This window comes from Capra hircus, chromosome 15 (assembly GCF_001704415.2).
Source record: "Capra hircus breed San Clemente chromosome 15, ASM170441v1, whole genome shotgun sequence".
NCBI lineage: Eukaryota > Metazoa > Chordata > Mammalia > Artiodactyla > Bovidae > Capra > Capra hircus.
The window spans coordinates 3779819-3788845 of record NC_030822.1 but is presented as its reverse complement, the minus strand read 5'-3'; the positions used below and the strand labels follow the sequence as shown (position 1 = coordinate 3788845).

The 9027-nt window shown below is 39.2% G+C and overlaps 1 pseudogene; it reads right to left on the bottom strand.

Annotated features, from left to right (window-relative positions):
- LOC102185108 lies at positions 3073-5225 on the bottom strand (annotated as a pseudogene).

The window sequence follows — 9027 nt, the reverse complement described above, 5'->3', positions numbered from 1 at the left end:
TCATGCCCATATACCTGGATGGAACATATTGTGTGAGCTCACATGGAGGTTCTTCATAGGGGCTCCAGAATGGAGAAGTAATTCACGATGTGTGCTGAAGATTTCCTATAATTAATGTGAGCTAACATCAATCTACAGAATCCCAGGATTATAGCTATAATAGGGTGTGAAACAAATCACAGAATGAATGACACCTGCAATACACTTACATCAGTGAATATTTAATATGGATCAGTTTAAATGTAATAATCAGCATATTTGTAAATTGTTACATTGATGGCCTCAGTTCAGTTCAGTTCAATCACTCAATCGTGTCTGACTCTCTGCAACTCCGTGAACTGCAGCACACCAGGCCTCCCTGTCCATCACCAACTCCCGGAGTTTATTCAAACCTATGTCCACTGAGTTGATGATGCCATCCAATCATCTCATCCTCTGTCATCCCCTTCTCCTCCTGCCCTCAATCTTTCCCAGCATTAGGGTCTTTTCCAATGAGTCAGCTCTTCCCACCAGGTGGACAAAGTATTGGAGTTTCAGCTTCAGCATCAGTCCTTCCAATGAACATCCAGGACTGATCTCCTTTAGAATGGACTGGTTGGATCTCCTTGCAGTCCAAGGGACTCTCAAGAGTCTTCTCCAACACCACAGTTCGAAAGCATCAAGTCTTCGGCACTCAGCTTTCTTCATAGTCCAACTCTCACACACATACATGACTACTGGAAAAACCATAGCCTTGACTAGATGGACCTTTATCACCAAAGTAATGTCTCTTCTTTTTAATATGCTATCTAGGTTGGTCATAACTTTCCTTTCAAGGAGTAAGCGTCTTTTAATTTCATGGCTGCAATCACCATCTGCAGTGATTTTGAAGCCCAGAAAAATAAAATCAGCCACTGCTCCCACTGTTTCCCCATCTATTTCCCATGAAGTGATGATGGGACCGTTTGCCATGATCTTCATTTTCTGAATGTTGAGTTTTAAGCCAACTTTTTCACTCTCCACTTTCACTTTCATCAAGAGGCTCTTTAGTTCTTCACTTTCTGCCATAAGGGTGGTGTCATCTGCATATCTGAGGTTATTGATATTTCTCCTGGCAATCTTGATTCCAGCTTGTGCTTCTTCCAGTCCAGTGTTTCTTATGATGTACTCTGCATATAAGTTAAAGAAGCAGGGTGACAATATACAGCCTCGACGTACTCCTTTTCCTACTTGGAACCAGTCTGTTCCATGTTCAGTCCTAACTGTTGCTTCTTAACCTGCATACAGGTTTCTCAAAATGTGGGTCAGTTAGTCTGGTAGTCCCATCTCTTTCAGAATTTTCCACAGTTTATTGTGATCTACACAGTCAAAGGCTTTGGAATAGTCAATAAAGCAGAAATAGATGTTTTGTTGGAACTCTCTTGCTTTGTCGATGATGCAGCCAATGTTTGCAATTTGATCTCTGGTTCCTCTGCCTTTTCTAAAACCAGTTTGAACGTCTGGAAGTTCACTGTTCAGGTATTGCTGAAGCCTGGCTTGGAGAATTTTGGGTATTACTTCACTAGTGTCTGAGATGAATGCAATTGTGTGGTAGTTGGAGCATTCTCTGGCATTGCCTTTCTTTGGGATTGGAATGAAAACGGACCTTTTTCAGTCCTGTGGCCACTGCTGAGTTTTCCAAATTTGCTGGCATATTTAGCGTGGTACTTTCACAGCATCATTTTTCAGGATTTGAAATAGCTCAACTGAAATTCCATCACTTCCACTGGCATTGTTTGTAGTGATGCTTTCTAAGGCCCACTTGACTTCGCATTCCAGGATGTCTGGCTCTAGGTGAGTGATCACATCGTCATGATTATCTGGGTTGTGAACATCTTTTTTGTACAGTTCTTCTGTGTATTCTTGCTACTTCTTCTTAATATCTTCTGCTTTTGTTATGTCCATACTATTTCTGTCCTTTATTGAGCCCATCTTTGCATGAAATGTTCCCTTGTTTTTTTTAATTTTCTTGAAGAGATCTCTAATCTTTCCCATTATGTTGTTTTACTCTATCTCTTTGCATTGATCACTGAGGAAGGCTTTGTTATCTCTCTTGCTATTATTTGGAACTCTGCATTCAAATGGGTATATCTTTCCTTTTCTCCTTTTCTTTTTGCTTCTCTTCTTTTCACAGCTATTTGCAAGGCTTCCTTCGACAGCCATTTTGCCTTTTCGGATTTCTTTTTTTGAGGATGATCTTAATCCCTGTCTCCTGTACAATGTCATGAACTTTGGTTCATAGTTCATCAGGCATTCTGTCTATCAGATGTAGTCTCTTAAATCTATTTCTCACTTCCACTGTACAGTCATAAGGGATTTGATTTAGGTCATACCTGACAAAGGTCCGTCTAGTTAAGGCTATGGTTTTTCCTGTGGTCATGTATAGATGTGAGAGTTGCAGTGTGAAGAAGGCTGAACGCTGAAGAATTGATGCTTTTGAACTGTGGTGTTGGAGAAGACTCTTGAGAGTCCCTTGGACTGCAAGGAGATCCAACAAGTCCATTCTGAAGGAGATCAGCCCTGGGATTTCTTTGGAGGAAATGATACTGAAGCTGAAATTCCAATACTTTGGCCACCTCATGGGAAGAGTTGACTCATTGGAAAAGACTCTGATGCTGGGAGGGATTGGGGGCAGGAGGAGAAGGGGATGACAGAGAATGAGATGGCTGGATGGCGTCACTGACTCGATGGACGTGAGTCTTAGTGAACTTCGCTAGTTGGTGAGGACAGGGAGGCCTGGCGTGCTGCGATTCATGGGGTCGCAAAGAGTCAGACACGACTGAGCGACTGAACTGAACTGAACTGTACTGAACTGAATGTTCTAGTGTTTTCCCCTACTTTCTTCAATTTAAATCTGAATTTGGCGATAAGGAGTTTATGATCTGAGTCACAGTCAGCTCCCAGTCTTATTTTTGATGGACTAATAATGTTTTATTCTAGGATACACAAACGTTAGTAACTGAAATGGAGCATTTTCTTCTCTAGTTGTTTAGCATCAAGATATCAACATTTAAGTTCTTTGCAGCTTTATTCAGTACTAAAAATACACTATGGTTATAAACCAACTTCTCTTAACAAGTTTTTCATTGCCTCTTTGACATCTTTATTCCTTAAACTGTAGATGATAGGATTCAGCATGGGAATGATAATGGTGTAAAATGTTGACACGATCATGCCGTGGTTTGAGTCATAGCTGGAAGTTGGTTTCATATATGTGAAGAGGATGGTCCCATGGTAAATGGACACTCCAGTTAGGTGAGAGCCACATGTATAGAAGACTTTCCTTCTCCCTTCAGCGGAACACATCCTCAGAATGGCCAGCAGGGTGAAGCCATAGGAGATCAGGACAATCAGGACAGTGACCATCTCAATAGAGCCCACAAGGCAGAAGAGCAGAAGCTGGTTCGTGTGAGTGTCAGAGCGAGAAATAGTGAGGAGGGGAGGGATGTCACAGAAGACGTGTCTGATTTCACTGGAGGCACAGAAGGAGAGGCTGAAAGTGGCCACTGTGTGTACAGTAGCATGCAAGATGCCACCCACATAGGAAGCAATGCTGAGTGGCACGTAGACGCTGGGAGCCATGCTGACTGAACACAGGAGAGGATCGTAGATGCCGCAGAGCAATCATAGGCCATTGCGGCCAGAAGAGAGCATTCTGTGGGCCCAGAAGCAACAAAGAGAAGCTTTTGTGCTGCACATCCAAGATAGGAAACAGTTTTATTCTCTGACAGGAAATTAATCAACATTTTTGAAGTGACCACTGAAAAAGCAAGGGAGTTCCAGAAAAAAACATCTATTTCTGCTTTATTGACTGTGCCAAAGCCTTTGACTGTGTGGATCACAATAAACTGTGGAAAATCCTGAAAGAGACGGGAATATCAGACCACCTGACCTGCCTCTTGAGAAATCTGTATGCCGGCCAGGAAGCAACAGTTAGAACTGGACATGGTACAACAGAATGGTTCCAAATAGGAAAAGGGGTGCGTCAAGGCTGTATATTGTCACCCTGCTTATTTAACTTATATGCAGAGTACATCATGAGAAACGCTGGAAGAAACACAAGCTGGAATCAAGATTGCTGGGAGAAATATCAATAACCTCAGATATGCAGATGACACCACCCTTATGGCAGAAAGTGAAGAGGAGCTAAAAAACCTCTTGATGAAAGTGAAAGAGGAGAGCGAAAAAGTTGGCTTAAAGCTCAACATTCAGAAAATGAAGATCATGGCATCCGGTCCCATCACTTCATGGGAAATAGATGGGGAAACAATGGAAACAGTGTCAGATTTTATTTTTGGGGGCTCCAAAATCACTGCAGATGGTGATTGCATCCATGAAATTAAAAGACGATTACTCCTTGGAAAAAAAGTTATGACCAACCTAGATAGTATATTCACAAGCAGAGACATTACTTTGCCGACTAAGGTCCGTCTAGTCAAGGCTATGGTTTTTCCTGTGGTCATGTATGGATGTGAGAGTTGGACTGTGAAGAAGGCTGAGCACCGAAAAATTGATGCTTTTGAACTGTGGTGTTGGGGAAGACTCTTGAGAGTCCCTTGGATTGCAAGGAGATCCAACCAGTCCATTTTGAAGGAGATCAACCCTGGGATTTCTTTGGAAGGAATAATGCTAAAGCTGAAGCTCAAGTACTTTGGCCACCTCATAAAAAGGGTTCACTCATTGGAAAAGACTCTGATGCTGGGAGTGATTAGGGGCAGGAGGAGAAGCGGTCGACCGAGGATGAGATGGTTGGATGGTATCACTGACTCGGATGACGTGAGTCTGTGTGAACTCTGGGAGATGGTGGTGGACAGGGAGGCCTGGTGTGCCGCAGCAAGCTTTCATGGGGTCGCAAAGAGTTGGACATGACTGAGTGACTGAATTGAACTGAAGTGAACTAAAGACTAGCAGGCATCCAGGAATGATAAGACACTCAGAAAATAGTACATTGGGTTTTGGATCCGAGAATCCACAATGACCAACATAACCAGTCCCAAATTTCCTACTAGTGTAAAAAGATAGATTTCCAGAAAAAGTAAAAATATGTAGACTTGCACCTCTAAATCATCTGCAAAACCCATCAGTATAAACATGTTTAATTTAGTCACGTTTTTCATCTGAATCTGTTATGAATCTAAATCTGATGAGAGCTGCACCATTTCAGTTTTTCTCTATAGGTTCTAAAGGCAGTATTTTGTGAAAATAGAATCCACCCAACTATATCTTCCTATTTGTTTCTTAGCAGGATCTAATGATTTCCTTTGTAGTCATGGAATGGTCAGTGATGAAGATGTTGGATTCAAATGGATGCATTTTGCTGTTAATAAAAGAAGGTATTACACTTAATTGTTGACTAGATTCATCATGTTAAAATAGCATGTCAATTTAAGTGATTTATTTTCTAGTTTATTTTTTGCTATATTCTTTACCATCTGCTTTCATACTACATAGCTTTAAAATCAACAAATATGAATAACCATAGGACTATTACAACCATGAAATATTATAGTGGAAAGTACACAATTAAATACTAGCTTTGCTATAAGGTGCATGAAGTGTCTTTTTATGTTCACAACTGTAAATATGGAAGTAATCACATGTCACAAGATTGGGTTTGATTTAAATAAGAAAACAATATAAAACTATTTAATATTAAATGTTTCCAGATAAGACATAAATGAAATCTATATTTCAACTTTTTGTGCAGAGCTGTTTGTTTAAACGAAATCATTTTAGATCCATTTTTCTGACAATTACACTGTCCCATTAATTTCCATTCAAGAATGATGATACGCTGAACAGCAGACAGTATTTTGGAGATATGTGCCCATTTTGCAAAGAATAACAATGTGAATGTTAATTTTTTTCTAAAAATAGGTGTCATTAACGTGTTCATGTTGGCCTCTGCAGCTTACCATACTGTTACTGATTTTCAAATTTTATTTTAGTAGCAATGTGAGGTGTTTCTATAGTCATATACTATTGTCTCTGCAAAGTTCTTGGATATATTTTTGAGATATATTTCTGTCAAAAACAAATCTTTTAATATATCATAGTTCTTTATGAGGTTTCTAAAATATTTGTGAAATTAATGTCACCTGATCATAGAAAAAAATAGTTTTTTACAAGTTTTTTGCAATAAAATCACTCTATTTGCCACAAAATTGTGTTTGATTTATTGTTTTCCTCTATATTATCACACTGTTTCTCATTTGGTGATATACGAATAAAGGAAAGTACATATATATATACACACACACATACATTTTTTCTAAAGTTAAAGAGTCAATTGCATCTGAACTGAAATCTCAGCTAATTGCTGAAACACAATTAATTACTGGATTCATCACATTCAATCAGCTCAGTTCAGTTGCTCAGTCGTGTCTGACTCTGCGACTACATGGACTGCAGCATGCCAGGCCTCCCTGTCCATCACATTAAAGGGCAGGTTTTGGCATGTTACCTTTTATTTTTCCTTCAGCATGTCGTAATTAAGAAGCATTAAAAAGTGATGAAAAATCTGCCATATACAGGGCTAGGCTGAATTCAAAAACTTATAAGTAATTTATATTTATGATGTTAAACAGACTACATTTTTATTGCATTTAGATGCCACACATTCAGAAGAGAATAAATAAAAATCTTCAACTTGGTGTTAGAAGAAAGCCACGTCTCTATTTTCCCAGAAACGTTCCCATAGATCCATTTAGAGGCTATTTCTAATGAATAAATAGATTGATAAGTGTAAGTTTAAGGACTTCCCTGGTGGCTCAGTGATAAATAATCTGCCAACCAATGCAGGAGACACAGGTTTGATCCCTGGGTCTGAAAGATCCCCTGGAGAAGGAAATGGCAACCCACTTTCATATTCTTTCCTGAGATATTCCATGGACAGAAGCCTGGCAGGCTACAGGCCATGGGGTTGCAAAAGAGCCGGACACGAATTAGGAACCAAACAACAAAGACAAGTGTGAGTTTACAATACCAAAAAATGCTCATTTGATCCTTAGAAAAGTCTAGAGAAAAAAAAAAAAAAGCTTCTGATTTCTGTACGAAAGTGAAGTTGCTCAGTCGTGTCCAACTCTTTGTGACCCCGTGGACTGTAGCCCTCCAGGCTCCTCCGACCATGGGATTCTCCAAGCAAGAATACTGGAGTGGGTTGCCATTTCCTTCTCCAGGGGATCTTCCCCACCCAGGGATCGAACCCAGGTCTCCTGCATTGCAGGCAGATGCTTTAACCTCTGAGCCACCAGGGAATAAATCCATACAACTTACATAATAATTATAAGAACACAAAGAGACAAAAATAATAAAGTATAATTAAATATGAATTGTTATATTAAGAAAATTGTTTTTGTTCAGTCACTAAGTGGTATCTGACTCTACTACCCCATGGACTGCAGCATGCCAGGCCTCCCTGCCACAGTTCAAAAGCATCAGTTCTTCAGCCCTCAGGGTTTCCCTTGTAGCTCAGATGGTAAAGAATCTGCCTGCAATGCAGGAGACCTGGGTTGGATCCCTGGGTCGGGAAGATCCCCTGCAGAAGAATATGGCAACCCACTGCACTATCCCTGTCTGGAAAATCCCATGGACAGAGGAGCTTGGTAGGCTGCAGTCCATTGGGTTGCAAAGAGTCAGACATGACTGAGCGACTAACAGTAACAGCCTTCTTTCTGGACTAAACCTCACATCCGTACATGACTACTGGGAAGAATGCACCTTTGACTCTATGAAGCTTTCTCGGCAAAGTGATGTCTCTGCTTTTTAATACGCTGAGTTTGTCATTGCCTTTGTTCCGAGAAGAGGACGTCTTCTCATCGCATGGCTGCAGTCAGCATCCACAATGATTTTGGAGCCAAAATCTGTCACTGTTTCCAGTTTTTCCCCTTCTATTTGCCATGAAATGATGGGACTGGATGCCATTATCTAATTTTTTTTTTTCTTTTTAATGTTGAGTTTTAAGCCATCATAATAAAATCGTTTATAGAACATCAATTAATATACAAATATGTATTAATAAATTTGGGGCATCATCAAAATTACATTACTTTTTAAAATTTTGTGTTCTCTTTTTCACTTCAAACATATCTCCTTCTTTATTTCTTTTCCTATTTCTTTCTCTCTCAAATCCATGAACTATATATAGAAATATTTACTATAGAGAGTAAGATAAAAAAACAGGAATTAAGCAGGTAGAAATAAGCACGGAGAAAACAGACACAGATATGCAAGCAGATTTTGAAGACTGCACCAGCATGTGGTCCTCTAAGGAAGCCATCACAAAATATATGTTCATGGATATGTACAGGAGAAATTTCAGGGACATTGCAATTGAAGATTTGCTTAACTGATATGCTTATAATAAGACAACTATGAGAAATTATGAACTTTATTGGGAGCTAAAACCTTGTATTAAAATCTCAGATTTAGTGCTTACTAATAGCATATGCTTGGGAAAGTTATTTCTGAACCACCAAAAAAAAAAAAAAAGAGAAAAACTAATTGACCATAATTTTCAGGCATATCTTATTCTTCTACCTGAATATGATGTAATAGGAGGGAACACTTTTCAATCAGCTGCATTAAAATATGTTTTATTAGGTTAAAGTATTAAACATTTGTGAATGATGCGTATACATGAAATATAACTTCCAAACTTTATTTAACTCCAATAGAGTGAAAAATTTTAAATCACATTGAAAAATAACAGCATTTAGCTAGGTTTGATGCAGGATACAGGATGCCTGGGGCTGGTGCACTAGGATGACCCAGAGAGATAGTATGGGGAGGGTGGTGGGAGGGGGAGTTCAGGATTGGGAACACATGTACACCCGTGGCAGATTCATGTTGATGTGTGGCAAAACCAATACAGTATTGTAAAGTAAAATTAAGTAAAATTAAAAAAAATAATAAAAAATACACATATTTGTTATACGGCACTAGATAGATATCAACATACTCTTCTATTGAAATTAAACACAGTAAATACCAATATTCTATAAGAAACTG